General features: G+C 40.1%; 1 protein-coding gene across 1 annotated transcript in view; it reads left to right on the top strand.

Annotated features, from left to right (window-relative positions):
• The window catches only part of UBXN8 (UBX domain protein 8), a 58,460-nt gene that overhangs the window by 23,607 nt on the left and 12,851 nt on the right, over nucleotides 1–22,002 (top strand). The window lies entirely within an intron of this gene.

Here is a 22,002-nt window from a genome sequence, read left to right as displayed (position 1 = left end):
CTCTGCTTATAATAGTTTTTAGAATGTGCCATCTTACCATGTACCAAATGAAGACTAGATAAAAATGTCTACAGTAAGATACTCAATGATCTGTATTTTTCCTAGCTGACATCATTTATCATTATGTTGAAAAACAAAGTCATACGAGTCTGTTTTCTGCCTCTACAGTCCACCTTGCCACTCTGACCGTCTCACAATTCAGACTCTCTAAAGTCTATTAAGTAGGAATGTGTGTGTGTGTGTGTGTGTATATATGACCTATGGTATATATATATACACTGCAGGAAGATGAAATAAACTATATATATATAGTTTATATATACTATATAACCTATAAGTTATATATATATACTATAACTATATATACTAACTATAACTATATATACTATATACACTGCAGGAAGATGAAATAAACTATATATATATAGTTTATATATACTATATAACCTATAAGTTATATATATACTATAAGTTTTATATATACTATATAACCTATAAGTTATATACTATGTAAACTATATATATATAGTTTATATATTCAAATAAACTATATATATATAGTTTATTTCATCTTCCTGCAGTGTTATATTCATGAACTTGAGTAATACCAAGTTCAACTCACAAGTGGTATAAAAAGATCTTTGTTATGGTCACTCACTTTTTTTTTTTTTTTTTTTAAAGATTTTATTTATTTACTTGAGAGAGAGACAGTGAGAGAGAGCATGAATGAGGAGAAGGTCAGAGAGAGAAGCAGACTCCCCATGGAGCTGGGAGTCCGATGCGGGACTCGATCCCGGGACTCCAGGATCATGACCTGAGCCGAAGGCAGTCGTCCAACCAACTGAGCCACCCAGGCGTCCCAACTTTTTCTTTTCCTATGTGTGTTGAGTCAATTAAGTTGACTCCTGTGTGTATTGGCCTCTCTTTAATGCTCCTTTTACTTCTTCTGTAGAATTTATTACACTGTATTATTGCTGTATTTTTGTTTCCCCAAATACATAATTCCTTAAAAGCAAGAATTGTGGGCGCCTGGGTGGCTCAGTGGGTTAAGCCTCTGCCTTCGGCTCAGGTCGTGATCTCGGGGTCCTGGGATCGAGTCCCGCGTTGGGCTCTCTGCTCAGCAGGGAGTCTGCTTCCCTTCCTCTCTCTCTGCCTCCCTCTCTGCCTACTTGTAATCTCTCTCTGTCAAATAAATAAATAAAATCTTAAAAAAAAAAAGGCAAGAATTATATCTTTCTTTTCCTCCAGAAGTACCTAGTATATAGTAGATGCTTAATACATGTTTGAAAATAATAAGCTGTCTCAACCTCTTTTTTTTTTTTTGTCTCTGGAATATCCCACATTGAAAAAAATGAAAAAGTTTCATATTTTAAATTACTCATAAAAGGAATTCAAAACTTCACAAAGTTATAAAAACAAAATTAAAATCACCCATAATCTCAACATCCAGAAGTAAATGTGACTAAAATTAGTTTTCTGTGTGTCCTGCTATACTTTATACTTATGTACAATTGATTAAAAAAGCAAAAAAAAAAAAAAAGGACCCCAAATGTTTAGACCCCTTGGAAAAACTGATTATTGTAAAAGTTACCAAGAAGTAACTGACGAGGGGATATTTGTTATGTGGCAAGAGAAACTAGTACAAGAAACATTAAGGACATTTCCCCCAACAGTATAATCTTTTTTTTTTTTTTAAGATTTTATTTATTTGCCAGAGAAAGAGAGAGCACACATGAGCACAGGCAGGCAGAGTGGCAGCAGAGGCAGAGGGAGAAGCAGGCTCCTTGCCAAGCAAGGAGCCCGATGCGGGACTTGATCCCAGGATGCTGGGATCATGACCTGAGCCGAAGGCAGCTGCTTAACCAACTCTGCCACCCAGGCGTCCCTCCCCCAACAGTATAAAGATGTCTTCAGGATGAATGACTTTTACTGTTGTGGATAGATTCTTTGGTTTCTGTGGCTGGTAATTTGTCTTAATTAGGGTTCCTTCTGAAGAGTCAGTAAGTGTCCAATATTTTTTGAAATAGACTCAAATACAGATAGAAATACAAAAGAAAATGAACAGATGCTTCCATATTCACCTGTTCTGATCACAGACTTTCATAGGTTCTGTCTTCAGTTGTCTGCTCACATCCACGTCCAAGGATACAGACTACAGAAAATGATTATCATTAAAAAAAAATATGGGGCGTTTGGGTGCCTCAGTCAAGTAAGTGTCAGAATCAGTGTGGGTTATGATCTCAGGGTTGTGAGATCAAGCCCTGTATTGGGCTCCATGCTCAGCAGGGAGTCTGCTTGAGACTCTCTCTCCCTCTGCCCCTCCCCAACTAAAATAAATAAATCTTTTTTTTTTTTTTGTAAAGATTTTATTTATTTGACAGAGAAAGCACAAGCAGGGGGAGAGGGAGAAGCAGGTTCCTGGCTGAGCAGGGAGCCCGACATGGGGCTTGATCCCAGGATTCTGGGATCATGTCTTGAGCCGAAGGCAGATGCTTAACCATATGAGCCACCCAGGTGCCCCTAAAGTAAATACATCTTTAAAAAAAAAACTTTGTTCAGGGCACCTGGGTGGCTCAGTGGGTTAAGCCTCTGCCTTCGGCTCAGGTCATGATCCCAGGGTCTTGGGATCGAGCCCTACATCAGGCTCTCTGCCCAGCAGGGAGCCTGCTTCTCCCTCTCTGTCTGCCTCTCTGCCTACTTCTGCCTACTTGTGATTTCTCTGTCAAGTAAATAAATAAATAATCTTAAAAAAAAAAAAAAACTTTGTTCTTGTTTAAAAAGACAAAATTTTAGCAATTAACAGATGGTCCTTAAAATTTGTGGAATAGTTGCCTCCTGTCCCCATAGTTTCTAACACAAAAATCATTAAGGCCAGGGCACCGGGGTGGCTCAGTGGGTTAAACCTCTGCCTTCGGCTGCGGTCATGATCCCGGGGTTCCGGGATCGAGCCCCACATCAGGCTCTCTGCTCCGCAGGGAGCCTTGCTTCCTCCTCTCTCTCTGCCTGCCTCTCAGCCTACTTGTGATCTCTGTCATATGAATAAGTGAAATCTTAAAAAAAAAAAAAATCATTAAGGCCATTTCTTTGCATAGCGATACATTTTTCTTTTTTTAATTTTATTTATTTATTTGACAGAGATCACAAGTAGGCAGAGGAATTCTGGTAAAATTTTGCTTCAAAAAATAATGGGGAGAGGACAGTAGGTGGGGGATATAGCTAAATAAGTATTAAAGGTAAATGAAAGATACATTGGGTTACGTTATACTCTTCCTAATTTTGTATAGTTTCCCATGATATCAACAGGCTTATGATTTTAAAAAAGGACAGAGTTGTAAGTTTGTCAACTGATATATGAGAAAGCTGTGACTTAAAATAGCTTTAGATTTAAAAAAAAAAAAATAGCCCCAGGGAAAACTAACTTGAATGCTATTTCTACTTGGCCTGCTTGTTATTGTTTTTAGTAATATACTTCCGTGGAGGAATAAAATTGAAAAACTTAAAAGACCTAGATCTTACACACAGAATATTCTGAGTATTGAGACATGGCTGGCAGTCAGAATGACTGAGTGCACTATAACCTGTTTCTCTCTAGCACACAAGCCACATATCTTTAGAGAATTCTCCCAAATTGTATTATTCTTCATCTCTATTCATGCTTCACTAGTTTTTCTTTTTTAAAGATTTATCATTTTTTCTTTATTTTTTTTTTAAGATTTTATTTATTTGACAGAGATCACAAGTAGAGAAAGAGGAAGGAGCAGGCTCCCTGCCTAGCAGAGAGCCCGATGCGGGGCTCTATCCCAGGACCCTGAGATCATGACCTGAGCTGAAGGCAGAGGCTTAACCCACTGAGCCACCCAGGCAGCCCTAAAGATTTATCATTTTCTAATCCTGTGGTAGATGAAGACTTGGAGGAGAAGGATCCCAGCGAGCCTCCCAAGTGTCTCAAAGATTGATTTATTTGAGAGAGAGAGAGAGGGAGAGTGCGGCGGAGGGGCAGAGAAAATCTCTAGCTGGCTGCGTGCTGAGTGTGGAGCCCGACTGGGGTCTGTGTTGCCTGACCCCGAGACATGCCCTGAGCAGAAACCAGTTCAGACGCTCAGCCAACTGAGCCACCCAGGTGTCCCATGCTTCACTTTGTAAATTTCACTGTAATGGCCTGATGTGGCAGATAACTCATTTGAGTTTAATAAATACAATAGTTACCTGTTATTGAAACAACGTAAACCTCACTTTCGGTTGCCCCATTCATATGCCTGTGATACTAAGGGGTATTTTGTCACGGGGAAAAATAAAAAACATAAAGCCGTCTTTTTCTAAAGAGGGAGGGAACTTTTTCTAAAGGGATTTTTTTTTTTCCTAAAGGAAAAAAATTTTTTTTTAATGTGACATTCTCCTTTAAATGCGGGGGAGGTGGTGGCGGTTGGGGAACTAGTTTTAATGAGTTAATTGTTCTGCCAGCTGAAACTGAGATCCTAAAAATACCAAGTTCTAAACCATCCAGCAGTTTTGGACTTCTACTCAGGATAAAGAAAGCTGCAAAGATTGCTTCCCTCACTCTAACAAGAAACAGCTGGATGACACAAAAAAAATCACAAAAATCACAAAATCACTCAGCGATCTGAGGCTGCAAAGAATTCAGGGAACCGAATTCCAAAGAGGGGTAATCCATTAGGAGGAGAGGGGGGCACACCGACCGCCGGTTCTCCCTTTGGCAGAACACGGCAGCCCTGTGGGTGTTCTACAAACAGCGAGGAAAAGGCCAGCTAAGATATTAAACGTGTTTAAAGACCAGGTGTGCGCTTCTGTATCGCTTTGGATGGGACTGGCTGTTGAATCTGTGGGTTTTAGCGCCAGATGGAAATGTGCGAAAACTTGCTGGAAAAAGGAAGAATTCCAGAAGGTGACAGCAGAGCATTACACCTTAAGGACCTTCTCGGTGTGGGTGTGTGGGTGACTGCAGGGTCCTGACCTGGGGCTGCAGACACGGAGTTTGCGCGCGGCGGAAAGCTCTTCCCCACCAGCCTTCCCCAGGTGTTCACGGGAGGGAGCAAGAGGGGCGCAGGAGACCAGGGCGAGCCCCCCTGGCAGCAGCTGGGGTGACTGGTGGCTGCCGAGAAGCCAGCCTAAAGCTCCGCGAGCTCGCGGGGATCCTTCTCCCCCAAGTGTTAAGCCACTGAAGGCCGGTCAGCAGGTGACCACAGGACATTGGCAAAGATTGACTGTTTCTGGAGAAGCAGTACAAGCAAAAGCGACCTGCCGCTCTGGAGACACAGGGGAAGATTTATTGTTCCTGGGGGACGAGTAGACGCGAACTAGTTGTGTTGCTGGGGGAGGGGCAGCGGCCGCTCTCAGACAGGTGTTTGCCGGTGCTGGGGGAGGCGCGGAAAACCAGCAGCCTCCACCCACCGCAGGTAAAGGCCGAGTTTGGCGGCCACCGGTGGGAGGAGCAGGAATGCTAAGAAAGCCTCACTGCGAAGCCGAAGCCCAGAGGGCCTGCCCGAGATGGAGGCTGGTTAGGACCATGGGGCGTCTCTCCCGCTCCTGCCAAGCCCAGAAGCCCACCAGCTGCAGGCAACGGGCCACCCAGGGAAAGAGCATGGAGAAGGACGCTCTCGCTGATACAGGTGTGCGGGCGCGACGGAAAGCTGGGGGGCGGGACAGGCGTCCAGAAAAACCTGGCACTCCACCCCCTACCCCGAGGTCAAGGTGATAGCAGGCAGCCCCCTGTTAGTGGAGGTGAGGAAAGCGGGCTCCCAGCAGTTGTCATAGAATTCTGTGCCTACTGAAACCGAGTTTCAAAATGGAACATGGAAGGGGCACCTGGGTGGCTCAGTGGATTAAGCCGCTGCCTTCGGCTCAGGTCATGATCTCAGGGTCCTGGGATCGAGTCCCGCATCGGGCTCTCTGCTCAGCAGGGAGCCTGCTTCCCTTCCTCTCTCTCTGCCTGCCGCTCTGCCTACTTGTGATCTCTCTCTGTCAAATAAATAAGTAAAATCTTAAAAAAAAAAAAAAAAAATGAAACATGGAAGACATGCACACGCTGAAGGAATTCGTCACTCGCAGACTTGCCCCGTAGTAAGAAATATTCAGGGGCCCTGGGTGGCTCAGTCGGCTAAGCCTCTGTGGTTGGTTCAGGTCATGGTCCCAGGGTGCTGGGATCCAGCTGGCACTGGGCTCCCTGCTCAGGGGGGTGTTTGCTTCTCCCTCTGTCCCTCACCCCACTTGTGCTCTTTCCTAAATAAATTTAAAAAAAAATTTTTTTTAAAGAAGTTTTCAAGTAAGTCTTTAAGGCAGAACAAAAATTAAACCACATGGAAGTGCAAATTTACACAAAGAAATAAAGAGCATTAGAAATAGTATCCATTTACATGAGTGAGTACAGAAAAGGTTTTCCTTGTTGTATAAATCCCTTTAAGTGATAATCTACTGTTTAAACAAAAGTAATGTTAGATGGGATTTTTTTTTTAGATGGGATTTTTAATGCTTGTAAAAGGAAGATGTATGACAATAATAGCACAAAGTGTGAGGGGATAAATGGAAGTATTCTAGTAAAACGTTCTTGTTCTATACATAAAGTGGTGTAATATCATTTGAAGGGAGACTTAAGTTAAACAGGTATACCACCGATGAGTCTTAAAGCAACCAACCCTAAAGTAACAAAACCAAGAAGTATCGCTAATAACGCGCTAAGGAGATACAGGGAATAAAATATGTTTAATCCAAAAAAATTATGAAAGAAACGGAATATATGGTACAAACAGAAAACAAATAGAAAGAGGCGCCTGGATGGCTCAGTCATTAAGCATCTGTCTTCAGCTCAGGTCATGATGGTGGTGGGGGGGTCCTGGGATTGAGCCCTGTGTTGGGCTCCCTGCTCAGCAGGAATCCTGCTGCTCCCTCTCCCACTCCCCCTGCTTGTGTTCCCTCTCTCTCTGTGTCTCTGTCAAATAAATAAATCTTTAAAAAAAATAAGTAAGATGACAGATTTAAACCTGACCATACCAATAATCTCATTAAATTTAAATGGCCTAAATACCTCAGTTAAAGACAGTGTTTGATTGGATTAAAAATAATGCCCAATTAGATGCTGTCTAATGGAAACAGCGGTAATAGATAAATAACAAGCCCCTCCCCAAACTTCCAGCTAACATGGAATCCTGGTTTTCTTCTCTAATGCCATAAGAAACACAGAAGAAAAATCATAGGGGCACCTGGCTGGCTCAGCGCGCAGAGGGTGTGACTCTTGATCTTGGGGTGGTGAGTTTGAGCCCTATGTTGGGGTTAGAGTTTATTTAAAATTTTTTAACTTAAAAGAGTCATAAAGTTCAGGAAGGAAAAAATAAGCTTTGTATTCACAGAAAACATGATTTTGTTAGAACCACAAAAAATCCAAAGTGATTTTTTAGGGAGTAAGCGGGGGAGAGCGAGCCGCTGAAGGGGGGTGGCAGAGGCAGAGGGAGAATCTCAAGCAGACGGAGAGCACGGAGCACGGAGTCTCATGTGGGGCTTACTCTCACGTCCCTGAGATCCCGACCTGAGCCCAAATCAAGAGAGTGACGTTTAACCGAACGAGCCACTCAGATGCCCCCAAAATAATTTTTGGTGAGTAAGTATAAGAATTAGGTGCCACTGGGATAGCTCCTAGATACAGGCACAATATATATATTTTTAAAAGCCCTTATTTCTATTATCAATAAACAATTGGAAAGTAAAATGGAAAGAAAGCGGTCGTTGACAACATTTTAAAATCAAATACAAGTCAAGGGCACCTGAGTGGCTCAGTCAGTTAAGTGTCTGCCCTGCTCAGGTCGTGGTCTCAGGGTCCTGGGATCGAGCGCCGTGTTGGGCTCCCTGCTCAGCAGGGAGTCTGCTTGTCCCTCTGCCTGGAAACCCTGTCTTTGCCCTCTCACTCTCTCTCTCAAGTCAATAAATAAAATCTCAAAGAAAAAAAAATCAAATATATGGCAAGAATTCACCAAATATTAGTACATTGTTGAGAGAAATTAAGGACTTAAAGGAGGTGTATGTCATCTTCACAGGCTGACACACACAAGGTGGAAAAAAAAGTCTATTCTCCAAAGTCATAAAGACTCAGTAGATCCTGGTGAGAATCCCACTAGCCTTTTTCTCCCCCTCCATGTGTGAATACAACAAGCTGATTCTAAATTGTCTTATTGTAAAATATAACAAATGTTACCATTTGAACCACTTTAAAATATTCATTTCAGTGGCTTAAAGTATATTCACAATATTCTGCAACACTATTTCCAGAACGTTTTAATCAGCCCCAAACTCTGTTCCCGTTAAATATGATCTCCCCGCTGCCTCCTCCCTTTCCCCCGGGCCTGGTAATCTCTGTTCTATTTTGTGTCTGTGTGAATTTGCCAATTTTCAGTATCTCATTTAAGTGGGATTATATTTGTCCTTCCGTGTCTGGTTTATCGCACCTAGCATGTTTTTAAAGTTCATCCATGTTGTAAAATGAATCAGTTTCCTTTTCATGGCTGAATAATATTCCACTGGCTGTATACACTACATTTTGTCTATCCATTTGTCTGTTGATGGATATTTTGGTGGTTTACACCTTTTGGCTGTTGTGAATAATGCTGCTATGAACAATGGTACTTAGTGTATTCTTTTTAAGATTTAAATGAGTGATTCAACTACCTTAATGGTGAGATAAGTAGGCAGAGAGGCAGACAGAGAGAGAGGGAGAAGCAGGCTCCTCGCTGAGCAGCAAGTCTGATGCGGGGCCCAATGCCAGGACCCTGAGACCATGACCTGAGCCTCAGGCAGAGGCTTAATCCACTGAGCCACCCAGGTGCCCCAAGATAAGTATTTAGACTGCATTTGTTTTTTTTAATGTTCAATGAGGTCAAGATACTCTAGTAATTTGCTCATTGCTTCTGTTTTCAATTTATTGGCAAGTCTTATTCATAGACCTTCTTACTTTTTCCCCTTCTGTATCTTTTCTCCCCTTCTGTATCTTTTATTTTATAAATTCATGCTTTCATTTGTGCCTGCCTCTGTTTTATATTTTATTGGTCTTCAAGGGCCAACTTTAGTTCTTTTCTTTGGAAACTTCTATTTCTTTTGAAATTTGCTCTAATTTTTTTTAAAAAATTTTATGGTGTAGTAAACACTTGGCTCATAATTTCCAGATTTTCCTTTATTACAATACAAATATTTAGTTTGTCTCAGGTCATGATCTCAGGGTCCTGGGATCAAACCCCGCTTCAGGCTCTCTGCTCAATGGGGAGCTTGCGCTGCCCCCCCCACCCCCCGCCTGCCTCTCTGCCTACTTGTGATCTGTCTCTGTCAAATAAATAAATAAAATCTTTTTTAAAATCTTTTGTTTTTTTGTAAGATTTTAAGTAATTTCTTACTTACTTACTTACATGGGCTCAAACCCAGAACCCCCAAGATCAAGAGTCACATACTCTACTGAATGACCCAGCCAAAAATCTTTTATTGTTCCCTTGAAATGGGAAAATTTTGTATATAAACTATACCTTAGTAAAACTGTTTGCAGAACACAATAAACTTTGTGCAATGCAACCAAACCAGTCTTTATAGGGAAATTTATAACTAAAGTATAACCCACTGAGCCACCAAGGTGCCCCAGGATTTTATTTATTTATTTGAGACAGATTGAGAGGGAGACTAGAGAGAGGAGAGGGAGAAGCAGACTCCCCACTGAACAGAGAACCTGAGGTGGGGTTCGATCCCAGGACCCTGAGATCATGACCTCAACTGAAGGCAGATGCTTAACTGAGCCACCCAGGCACCCAGAGACTCTTAATCATAGGAAATCAACTGACGGTTGCTGGAGGAAGGTGGGGATGGGGTAACTGGGTGATGGACATTGGAGGGCATGTGATGGAATGGGCTCTGTGTATTATGGAGGACTGATGAATCACTGAATTCTATCTCTGAAACACACACTATATGTTAGTTAATTCAATTTAAATTAAGAAAAAGTAAAAATAAAGTTAAAAATTTTAAAAAAGAAAATTTTTTTAGTAAATTTACCCAATGAGGGGCACCTGGGTGGCTCAGTGGGTTAAAGCCTCTGGGATCGAGTCCCACATCGGGCTCTCTGCTCAGCAGGGAGCCTGCTTCCTCCTCTCTCTCTCTTTGCCTGCCTCTCTGCCTACTTGTGATCTGTCTGTCAAATAAATAAATTAAAAAATCTTTTAAAAAAAATTTACCCAATAAACAACCATGACCATAGATCAGTTTTAGAACATTTCCATTGTTCCAATAAGATCTCTCTTGCCTATTTAGTTGCTTCCCATTCCCACTGGCCAGCCCAAGGCAACCACTCATCTACTTCTGTCTCGGAATTTATCTTTTCTGGACATTTCATATAAATGGAATCATAATATGTAGTTTGTCATGTCACCAGCGTGTTGTGAAGTTCATCCATATTGTAATACGTTTCCAACTGGTGGTACGTTACCATTGTATGAATCTAACATTTCTGCCTATCCGTTCAGCAGTTGATGGACATTCAGATTGTCTCCAGTTTTTGACCATTAGAATTAATGTTGCTGTAAATATTGGCATACTTATCTTTGTGTGAACGTGTATTTTAGTTTCTCTTGGGTAGATATGTAGGGATGGAATTGTTGGGTCATAAGGTAATTTTACGCTTAAGAAGCTGCCAAGTTTCACAAAGGGGCTGCAGCATTTTACAGTTCTTTATACCAGTGTCGTAAGAGGGCTCCAATTTCTCTACATTCTCACCAACATTTATTCTTTTTCCTTCAAGTATAATTAACATACAGTGTTATATTAGTTTCAGGTGTACAATGGAGTGATTTGTAAGTTCCATATATTACTTAGTGCTCATCAAGATAAGTGTACTCTTAATCCTCTTCGCATATTTCACGCATCCCCTCACCCACCTCCCTTCTGGCAACCACTAGTCTGTTCTCTGTCTTTAAGAAATCTTTGTATGTTCATTCGTTTTTTAAAATCCACAGATGAGTCAAATCATATATTTGTCTTTCTCTGACCCATTTATTTCAATTAGCATTATACCCTCTGATCTATCCACATTGTTGCAAATGGCAAGATTTCATTCTTTTTGATGGCCAAGTAGTATTCCATTTTGTATTACTACATCTTCTTTATTCATTCATCTACCAGTGGGTACTTGGGTTGCTTCCATGTCTTGGCTATTATAAATAATGCTGCAGTAAACAGAGGGGTGCACATGTCTTTTCAAATTAGTGTTTTCATTTTCTTTGGGTAAATACCCAGTAGTGGAATTATTAGATCAAATTAGATCAAATTCTATTTTTAATTTTTTGAGGAATCGTCACACTTTTTTTCATAATGGCTATACTAGCTTGCATTCCCATCAGTTCCTTTCTCTTCACATCCTTGCCAACACTTGTTATTTATTGTGTTTTTAATTTAGCCATTCTTACAGGTTTAAGTTTTAAGACTGGTAACTCACTGGGGTGCCTGGGTGGCTTAGTGGGTTAAGCCTCTGCTTTCAGCTCAGGTCATGATCTCAGGGTCCTGGGATCGAGACCAGCATCGGGCTCTCTGCTCAGCTGTCTTTCTCTGTCTTCCTCTTTCTCTGTCTTCCTCTCTGCCTACTTGTGATCTCTTTCTCTGTCAAATAAATAAATAAAATCTTTAAAAAAAGATTGGTAACTCATTGTAGTTTTGATTTGCATTTCCATGATAGTAAGTGATGATTGAACATCATTTCATGTGTTTGTTGGCCATCTGTGTATTTTCCTTGGAAAAACATCCATTTATATTCTCTGCTGAATTTTAATTTGCTTTTTTTGGTAATGAGTTGTATAAGTTCTTTATATATTTTAGATATTAACTCCTTATCAGATATATCATTAGCAAATATCCTCTGCCATTCAGTGGGTTGTCTTTTTGCCTTGTTAATGGTTTCCTTCACTGTGCAATAGATTTTTATTCTGGTGTAGTCCCAATAGTTTATTTTTTATTTTGTTTCCCTTGCCAAAGGAGACCTATCTAAAAAAATATTTTTATGGCTGATGTCAAAGTCATTATTGCCTATGTTTTCTTGTAAGAATTTTATGGTTTCAGGTCTCATATTTAGGTCTTTAATTCTTTTTGAACTTATTTTTGTGTATGCTGTAAGGAAATGGTTCAGTTTCATACTTTTGTATGTAGCTGTCCAGTTTTCCCAGTACCATTTGTTGAAGAGACTGCCTTTTTCCTATTGTATATTCTAGCCTTTTCTGTCATAGGTTGTCATAGGTTAACTGATTATAGAAGCATGGGTTTATTTCTGGGCTCTGTATTCTATTCTTTTGATCTGTGTTTCTGTTTTTTGTCAATACCATCCTGTTTTGATTAGTGTATCTTCGAAATCTGGGATTATGATAATTGTAGTTTTGTGTTGCTTTTTCAAGATTGATTTGCCTATTTGGGGTCTTTTGTGGTTCCATACAAATTTTATGGTAATTTGTTTGAGATCTGTGGAAAATGCTGTTGGTAGTTTGATGGGGATTATGTTGAATTTACAGATTGCTTTGGGTAGTAGGGACATTTTAACAATATTGGTTCTCCCAATCCGTGAGTATAGATACTTTTCCATTTGTGTCATCTTTAATTTCTTTCATCAGTGTTTTATAATTTTTGGAATACAGGCCCTTCACCTCCTTGGCTAAGTTCATTAAGTATTTTTAAAATTTTTTAATTTAAATTCAATTAATATATAATGTAATATTAGTTTCAGAGGTAGAGGTCAGTGTATTTTATCCTTTTTGGTGCAATTGTAAATGGGATTGTTTTCTTTCTTTCTTTTTTTTTTAAGATTTTATTTATTTATTTGATAGAGATCACAAGTAGGCAGAGAGGCCGGCAGAGAGAGAGGAGGAAGCAGGGTCCCTGCAGAGCAGAGAGCCCGACTTGGGGTTCAATCCCAGGACCCTGGGATCACGACCCGAGCCAAAGGAAGAGGCTTTAACCACCTGAGCCACCCAGGCGCCCCGGGATTGTTTTCTTAATTTCTCTTTCTGTTACTTCATTATTAGTGTATAGGAAGGCTGTGGATTCTTTTTGCTTTTTCTTTTCTTTTCTTTTTAAGTAGGCTCCATGCCCAGCATGCCCTAACATGGGGCTTGAACTCACAACCCTGAGCTCAAGACCTGAGTTAAGATCAAAAGTCAGATGCTAACCACCTGAGCCACCCAGGTGCCCCTGCCGTGGACATCTGTATATTAATGCTGTATCCTGTGACCCTACTGAATTCATTTATCAGTTCTAGTAGTTTTTTTGTGGAGTCCCTAGGGTTTTCTATATATAATATCTTGTCATCTTAATACAGTGAAAGTTTTATTTCCTTACCAATTTGGATGCCTTTTACTTGTCTGATTACTGTGACTAGGACTTCCAGTACTACACTGAATAAAAGTGGTGAGAGTGGACATCCTTGTCTTATTTCTGATCTTAGAGGAAAATCTGTTTTTCCCCATTGAGTATGATGTTAGCTATGGGATTTTCATATATGGCCTTTATTATGTAGAGGCATATTTCCTTTAAAAACTATTTTGTCGAGAGTTTTTATCATAAATGGACGTTACACTTTGTTGAATGTTTTTTCTGCATTTATTGAAATGTTCCTATGGTTTTTATCCTTTCTCTTGTTGATATAATGTATTGTGTTGATTGATTTGTGAATACTGAGCCACACTTGCATCCCTGTAATAAATAAATAAATAAATAAATCCACTTGATTGTGGTGAATGATTTTCTTGATGTTTGTTATGAATGTTTATTGTATAATGCAGTTTCCTAATATTTTGTTGAGGATTTTTCTATCTATGTTCAGGAGAGATATTAGCCTGTAGTTCATTCTCTCTCTCTCTCTTTTTTTTTTTTTTTTTTTTTGTTTAGGTCTTTATCTGGTTTTGGTGTCTGGGTAATGCTGGCCTCTGAATTTGGAAGCTTTCCTTTCTCTAGTATTTTTTGGAATAGTTTGAGAAGAGGTATTAAGTCTTCTTTAAATGCTGGTAGAATTCACCTGGGAAGCCATCTGATGCTGGCCTTTTGTTTGTTGGCAGTTTTTTTTTTTTTTTTTTTTTTTTTTTTTGATTACTGAGTCAATTTCACTGCTAATAAGCAGTCTGTTCAAATTTTCCATTTCTTCCTGATTCAGTTTTGGAAGGTTTTGTGTTTCTAGGAACTTATTCTTTTCCACTAGATTGTCCAATTTTTTGGCACATACATTTTTCATCATTTTTTCTTATAATTTTATGTCTGCGGTGTCAGTTGTTATTTCTCCTCTTTCATTTCTGATTTTGAGTTCTCTCACATTTTTTAATGAGTCTCACTAAAGGTTTGTTAATTTTCTTGATCTTTTCAAAGAACTGCTCCCAGTTTCATTGATTTATTCTATTGTGTTTTTAGTCTCTTTCATTTATTTCTGATCTAATCTTATTTTTTTTTTTCCTTCTGCTGGCTTTGGGTTTTTTCTTTTTAAAGATTTTATTTATTTATTTGACAGAGATCACAAGTAGGCAGAGAGGCAGGCAGAGAGAGAGAGGAGGGAAGCAGGTCTCCCCGAGGAGCAGAGAGCCCGATGCAGGGCTCGATACCAGGACCCTGGGATCATGACCTGAGCTGAAGGCCCAGGCTTTAACCTACTGAGCCACCCAGGCACCCTGGCTTTTTTCTTTTTCTAGCTGCTTTAGGTTTTAAGGTTAGGTTGTTTACTTAAGATGTTTTTGGTTTTGCTTCTTGAGGTAGGCCCATATTGCTATAAACTTCCCTCTAATTTTTTTTCAAAAGATTTTATTTATTTATTTGATAGAGACACAGTGAGAGAAGGGAGAGGGAACGGGCGAAGTAGAAGCTGACTTCCTCTGAGCGGGGAGCCCCATGCGGGTGTTGATTCCAGGACCCTGGGTTCATGACCTGAGCTGAAGGCAGATGCTTAAAGACTGAGCCATCTAAACTTCCTAAACTTCCTCGTTATTACTGCTTTTTGCTCTCTTCTCTTGTGGTTTGACAGCTTTCTTTAGTGATATGCTTGTATTCATTTTTCTTTCTTGATTTGTGGTTACTTATATATAACATCCTATGTATATAGCAGTCTATATAAAATTGATAGTTTCTTAAGTTTGAATCTGTTTATTATGTTAGTCACCATACAGTTTGTCATTAGTTTTTGATGTAGTGATCCAAGACTCATTGTTTGTGTATAACACCCAGTGCTCCATGCAATACATGTCCTCCTTAAGGCCCACCATTGGGCTCACCCACCTTCCCACCCTGAATCCATTTTAAATTTTTACTCTTCCCAAAGTTTTTTTTTTTTTTTTTTTTTTTTTAAGATTTTATGTATTTATTTGACAGAGAGAAATCACAAGCAGATGGAGAGGCAGGCAGAGAGAGAGAGAGGGAAGCAGGCTCCCTGCTGAGCAGAGAGCCTGACGCGGGACTCGATCCCAGGACCCCGAGATCATGACCTGAGCCGAAGGCAGTGGCTTAACCCACTGAGCCACCCAGGCGCCCCTCTTCCCAAAGTTTTATGTATGTGATATTACACTTTTATTTCCTGACTCCCTTGACTGATTTTTATAGATATAGTTGATTTTACTGTGTTTGTGCTTTAACCTCTGTACTGGTTTTATAAGTGATTCATCTATCTTTTTTTTTTTTTTTTTTTAAAGATTTTATTTATTTGTCAGAGAGAGAGAGAGAGCAAGAGCGAGCACAGGCAGAGTGGCAGGCAGAGTCAGAGGGAGAAGCAGGCTCCCTGCAGAGCAAGGAGCCCGATGTGGGACTCGATCCCAGGACGCTGGGATCACGACCGGAGCCGAAGGCAGCTCCTTAACCAACTGAGCCACCCAGGCGTCCCTGATTCATCTATCTTTATGATGTTTGTATTTACTTGTGAAATGTTTTTCTTTCATAATTTTCTTACTCCTGATTAAGGCCTTTTCTTTTCTTTCTTTTTTTTTTTTTTAGATTATATTAATTTATTTGAGAGAGAGACAGTGAAAGAGAGCATGGGAGGGGAGAAAGTCACAGGGAGAGGCAGACTCTCCAAGGAGCAGGGAGCCTGATGTGGGACTCCATGCCAGGACTCTGGGATCATGACCTGAGCTGAAGGCAGTCGCTTAACCAACTGAGCCACCCAGGCGCCCAAGGCCTTTTCTTTTAACTCAGAGAATACCTTTTAACGTTTCTTGTGAGTGTGGTTTAGTGGTAATGAACTCCTTTATCTTTTGTATGGAAATTTTATCTTCCTTTCTATTCTGAGTGATAGCCTTGATGAATAGAGCATTTCTGTTTGCAGATTTTTGGTTTTTTTTTTTAAGGACTTTATTTATTTGTCAGGGAGAGAGAGAGAGAGAGAGAGCGAGCAAAGCAAGGGGAGCAGAAGGCAGAAGGAGAAGCAGGTTCCTCAATGAGCAAGGAACCCAATGTAGGAGTTGATCCCAGGACCCTGGGATCATGACCTGAGCCGCAGGCAGATGCTTAACAGACTGAGTCACGCAGGCAGCCATGTTTGTAGGGTTTTTCCTTTAAGCACTCTAAGTATATTATGTCACTTTTTTCTGGATTGCAAAGTTTCTGCATTAAAATCAGCTGATAGCCTTATGGAGTTTCCCTTGTAAGTAACTGTTTCCTCTTGTTGCTTTAAAATTCTCTCTTCATCACTAGTATTTAGGATTTTAATTATTATGTGTCTTGGTGAGGACCTTCTTAGGATTGATTTTATTGGGGGCTCTCTGTGCCCCCAATAAGATCTGGATATCTGTTTCCTTCCTCACATTAGGGAAATTTTCAGCTATTGTTTCTTCAAATAAACTTTCTACCCCCTTTTTTCTATCTTCTTCTGGAATCTCAATAATGTGAATGAGGAGATCACTGAGTTCCCTTAACCTATTCTCACTTCTTATCCTTTTTAATTTCCCCAGTTTTTCTGTGTTGCTTTCCAGTACCCAACCTTCCAGATTACTCATCCATTCTTCCACTTCTTCTAATCTACTATGTATTAATTACATCTAGTGTTTTTTTATTTATTAAGTTCTTCATCTGTGATTGGTTCTTTTTTATATTTCTATCTCTTTGTTGAGAGTCTCACTGAGATTCTCCACTCTTTTCTTAAGTCTAGTAAGTATCTTTATGACCATTACTTTGAATTCTCCATTTCATTTAGCTCTTTTGCTGTGACTTTTGTCCTGTGTGTGTGTTTTGTTTTGTTTTTTTTTTCCATTTGGGTTGTATACTTTGTCTCTTCATTTTATCTAACTCTGTGTCTGTTTCTCTGCATTAGGAAATTCAGCCATGTCTCCTACTTTTCAAAGTAGTGGCATTATGAAGAAGAGGTCCTGTTAGTGCCCTGCAGTACAGTGTCCCACTCACTAGAAACTGGTGCTTCGTGGGAATCTCTTATGTGTGTTGCACCCACCCCATTCTGGTGGTTGAGCCACATTCACCTTCAGTCCAGCTGGCTGCAATAGCCATCTTTGCCTGTTGTGGGCAGAGTTTGTTTCCTGTATTGTTAAGGGGCCTATATGGGACCACCTTGGGTATGAAGTTGGGTGGTGTCAGCAGACAGATCAGATGCTGCCCTCAGTCTGCTGGAATGTACCTACCTGGAGGGTGTACTCCGTGCATTGTCCCCTGAGAGGCTATCACTGATGTAGGGACTGCAGTCAGACGAGATGTCTGTCCACAGTCCACTGCTGGGGCTGCATTGGAGCTGGTGTGTGTGGTTATCTTCTCCTCTCTCCAGGACAAGACTCACTTTGGAATTGTGTTGGCTACTATGGGGGCTGTTTGCAGAAAGAGACATGTCAGCTACTTTGGAGGGACTCCTGCCAAGTGGGATAGTTTGAGTAGGGCAGCGGAAGAACTTTGGGATAGGGTGCACATTGTTAGCGAGTTAGGTGGTGTGTTCATGTTGGTTCCTATAGGTGGTTGCATGTCTAGGCTGGATGTAGAGGAGGGAGATGGTACATCAGCTCTTTTGTTCTTGGGGATCTTCTGGAGAAGTCCCCTAAAGATCTTTCCCCCTCTAATACACATTCTGAGATTAAATCACCTTCCCATTTACTCCAGGTATTTTTTCCAACATCTGCTTCTATGCTGTATCTCAGCAAGATTGTTACACCATCTCTTTAAGGGCAGGCACTCAGTATTCTATTCCCTCCGGCTTTCCCAGAGCCAAACTTGCTGATTTTTAAAGTTCCCACTGTTAAGCCCCACTGATTGCAAGAACTAACAAAGTTAGTCCTCTCTGGTTTTCAAAGCCAAATGCTACGGGGAGTCATATTCCCAGAGCAGGTCCCCTGTATTTGGCAGTGTGGTGTGGACCTTCCTCTCCTTTCTTCATACCTATGATGTCCCTTCCATTTGTGGTTGATCTCACTGGTTAATTGTCCCCTCCCTACTGGTTAGTTTGATTCCCATCTGAGACTCTACCTTTCCTACTACTTTTCTTTCCCATGTGGTTTCCTCTCTATGATTAACTATGGAGAGTCTGTTCTGCCAGTCTTATTTTGGGTTAGTTGCACTGATGTGTCTGTTATCTAGGTGTATCTGTGGGACAAGATAAGCTTAGGCTCCTCCTACTCTGTCATCTTCCCAGGCTTCCTTGGCAATTGTTATTAATAAAGAAGGTCTTATTTATTGTAGCCTTTCTAATGAGTGTGAAGTACCTCAGTTATGCTTTTAGTTAACACTTCCTTAATGCTGAGCTTTCATTTATGTACTTATTAGCCATTTGTATGTCTTTGGTGAAATGTCTATTCTTATTTTCTGCCCATGTTCTGATTGGGTTGTCTTATTAATGAGTGTAACAGTTCTTTTTTTTTTTTTAATTTTTTTATTTATCAGAGAGAGAAGGCGTGCACACACAAGCAGGCAGAGTGGCAGGCAGAGGCAGAGAGAGAAGCAGGCTCCCCGCTGAGCAAGGAGCCTGATGCGGGACTCGATCCCAGGACCCTGGGATCAGGACCTGAGTTGAAGGCAGCGGCTTAACCGACTGAGCCACCCAAGCGTCCCAGTTCTTTTAAATTCTAGATACAAGTCCTTTATCAGATATGTGTCCTGAAAACATTTCCTTTCAGTCTATTGTCTTTTCTTTCAGTTCTGTTTAAGTGTAAATGTTTATTTCCTAGGTCTAGTTTATCAATTAAAAATTTTTATGAACCTTTCTTTTGATATCACACCTAAGAAATCATTGCCTAACCCAAGGTCTCAAAGGGGTTCTATGTTTTTTATTTTGCTTTTTTTTTTTTTTTAAAGATTTTATTTATTTATTTGACAGATAGAGATCACAAGTAGGCAGAGAGGCGGGCAGACAGAGAGAGGAGGAAGCAGGCTCCCTGCTGAGCAGAGAGCCCGATGCGGGACTCGATCCCAGGACCCTGAGATCATGACCTGAGCCGAAGGCAGCGGCTTAACCCACTGAGCCACCCAGGCACCCCTTATTTTGCTTTTTTAAAGATTTTATTTTTAAGTAATTTCTACTCCCCAAATGGTGCTCAAACTCTTGACCTCAGGATCTAGAGTCCCATGCTCTTCTGACTGAGCCAGCCAGGTGCCTCAGGGTTCTGTGTTTTCTAAAGTTTGTAACAGCTCTTATGTTTAGGTCTGATCTGTTTTTAGTGAATTTTTGTTTACAGTATGAGGTATGCATTTAAATTTGTCCTTCTGTCGCATGTGTATATAGAATTGTCCTAACACCATTTATTGAAGAATCCCTCAATGAATTGCCTTACCACTTTCTCAAAGGATAATTAACTATAAATGTAAGGATTTATTTCTGGATTCTTAATTGTTTTTTAAAGATTTTATTTATTTGAGAGAGAGAGAGAGCACAAGCAGGGGGAGCAGTAGAGGGAGAGGGAGAAGCAGGCTCCCCGCCAAACAGGGAGCCTGATGTGGGACTTGATCCCAGGACCCCGGATCATGACCTGAGCTAAAGGCAGATGCTTAACCATCTAGCCACCCAGGCACCCTGTGGACTCTTAATTTTGTTCATTGATCTGTGTATCTGGGCATACCAATACAACACGGTCTTGAAAATTATAATTTTATAACAAGTTCTGACATTGGAAAGTGAATGTACCCGTTCTTGTTTTTCCAAATTATTTTGGCTATTGTAGAGGTTTTGTCCACATATTTAAAATTTATTTTTTCATAACCAGTTTTTCTAAATTTTGTTTTATGGAAGTTAAAAGTTCCTTTACCCTTGAATTTAACTCTTTAAATTCCAAAAAGAATAGGTACTTCTGAAAATTTTTGCTTTTAATAGTTTCAAGTTTTTATTTAAATCTAGTTAACATATAGTGTAATATTAGTTCAGTAGAATGTAGTGATTCAGCACCTACATATAGCACCCAGTGCTCATCACCACGAGTGCTCTCCTGAATACTCATCACCCATTTACCCTATCCCACCGCTCACCTCCCCAGTAGTCCTGTTTGTTCTCTATAGTTAAAGAATATGTTTATGGTTTGCATCTTTTTTCCCCATGTTCATCTGTTTTCTCTTAAATTACTGAGTGAAATCACTTGGTAGTTGTCTTTCTCAGATTTGTTTCACTTAGCATATACTCCATCCATTTCACTACAAATGGCAAGATTTCATTCTCTTTTATGGTTTATATGGATGCTTAACCAACTTTGCTACCCAAATACCCCATATACCACCTATTCTTTATCCATTCATCAACAGACATGTGGGGTCTTTCCATAATTTGGCTATTGTGGATAATGCTGCTATAAGCTTCAGGGTGCATGTATCCCTCTGGGTCACTATTTTTGTATCCTTTGTGTAAATACCTAGTAGACAATTGATCGGTCATAAGGTAGTTCTAGTTATAACTTTTTGAGGAAATTCCGTATTATTTTCCAGGGTGGCTGTACCAGTTTGCATTCTCACCAACAGTGTAAGGTTTCCCTTTCTCCACATCCTTGCCAAAATCTGTTGTTTCCTTTGTTGTTATTTTTAGCCATTCTGACTGGTGTGAGGTGATATCTTATTGTAGTTTTGATTCATTACTTCCCTGATTTTGAGCACCTTTTCACGTGTCTGTTGGCCATGTGTGTATCTTCTTTGGAAAAATGTCTATTCATGTCTTCTGCCCATTTCTTAACAGGATTACTTTTTTGAAGGGGTGTTGAGTTGTGTAAGTTCTTTATAAATTTTGGATACTAACCGTTTATCAGATGTATCATTTGCAAGTATCTTTGCGCCTTCCAAAGGCCACCTTGTAGTTTTGTTGTTTCCTTCTCTGTGTAGCACCTTTTTATTTTGATGAAGTCCCAATAGTTCATTTTCACTTCTGTTTCCCTTGCCTGTGGAGATGTACCTGGTAAGTTGCTATAGCTGATGTCAACGAGGTTGTTGCCTGTGTTCTCTAGGACTTTGATGGTTTCCTGTCTCACATTTAGGTCTTTCATTCATTTTGAGTTTATTTTTGTATATGGTTTAAAAAGGTTCTCCAGTTTCATTCTTTTGTATGTTGATGTCCAGTTTTCCCAACACCATTTCCTGAAAGACTTTTTCCCATTGGATATTCTCTCCTGCTTTGTCAAAGATTAGTTGACCGTAGCATTGTGTGACCATTTCTGGGTTTTCTATTCTGTTTCATTGATCTATGTGTGTTTGTGCCACTACCATACTGTCTTATCACTACAGCTTTGTAATCTAGTCTGGAATTGTGATGCCACCAGCTTTGCTTTTCAACATTCCTTTGGCTATTTAGGGTCTTTCATGGTTCCATACAAATTTTAGAATTGTTTGTTCTAGCACTGTGAAAAATGCTGGTGGTGTTTTGTTAGGGATTGCTTTAAATGTGTAGACTGCTTTGGGTTATACAGACATTTTAACAATATTTTTCCTGCCACTTTACTGAATTCATGCATCAGTTCTAGTAATTTTTTGGTCTTTTTACATTTTCTACAGAATATCATGTCCTCTTATTTTTTCTATTTTCCTATTTATTTATTTGACAGAGAGAGATCACAAGTA

The sequence above is a fragment of the Mustela lutreola genome, chromosome 18 (genome assembly GCF_030435805.1).
Source record: "Mustela lutreola isolate mMusLut2 chromosome 18, mMusLut2.pri, whole genome shotgun sequence".
In the NCBI taxonomy this organism is placed as follows: Eukaryota; Metazoa; Chordata; class Mammalia; order Carnivora; family Mustelidae; genus Mustela; species Mustela lutreola.
This window is presented reverse-complemented; position numbering and strand designations above follow the sequence as displayed.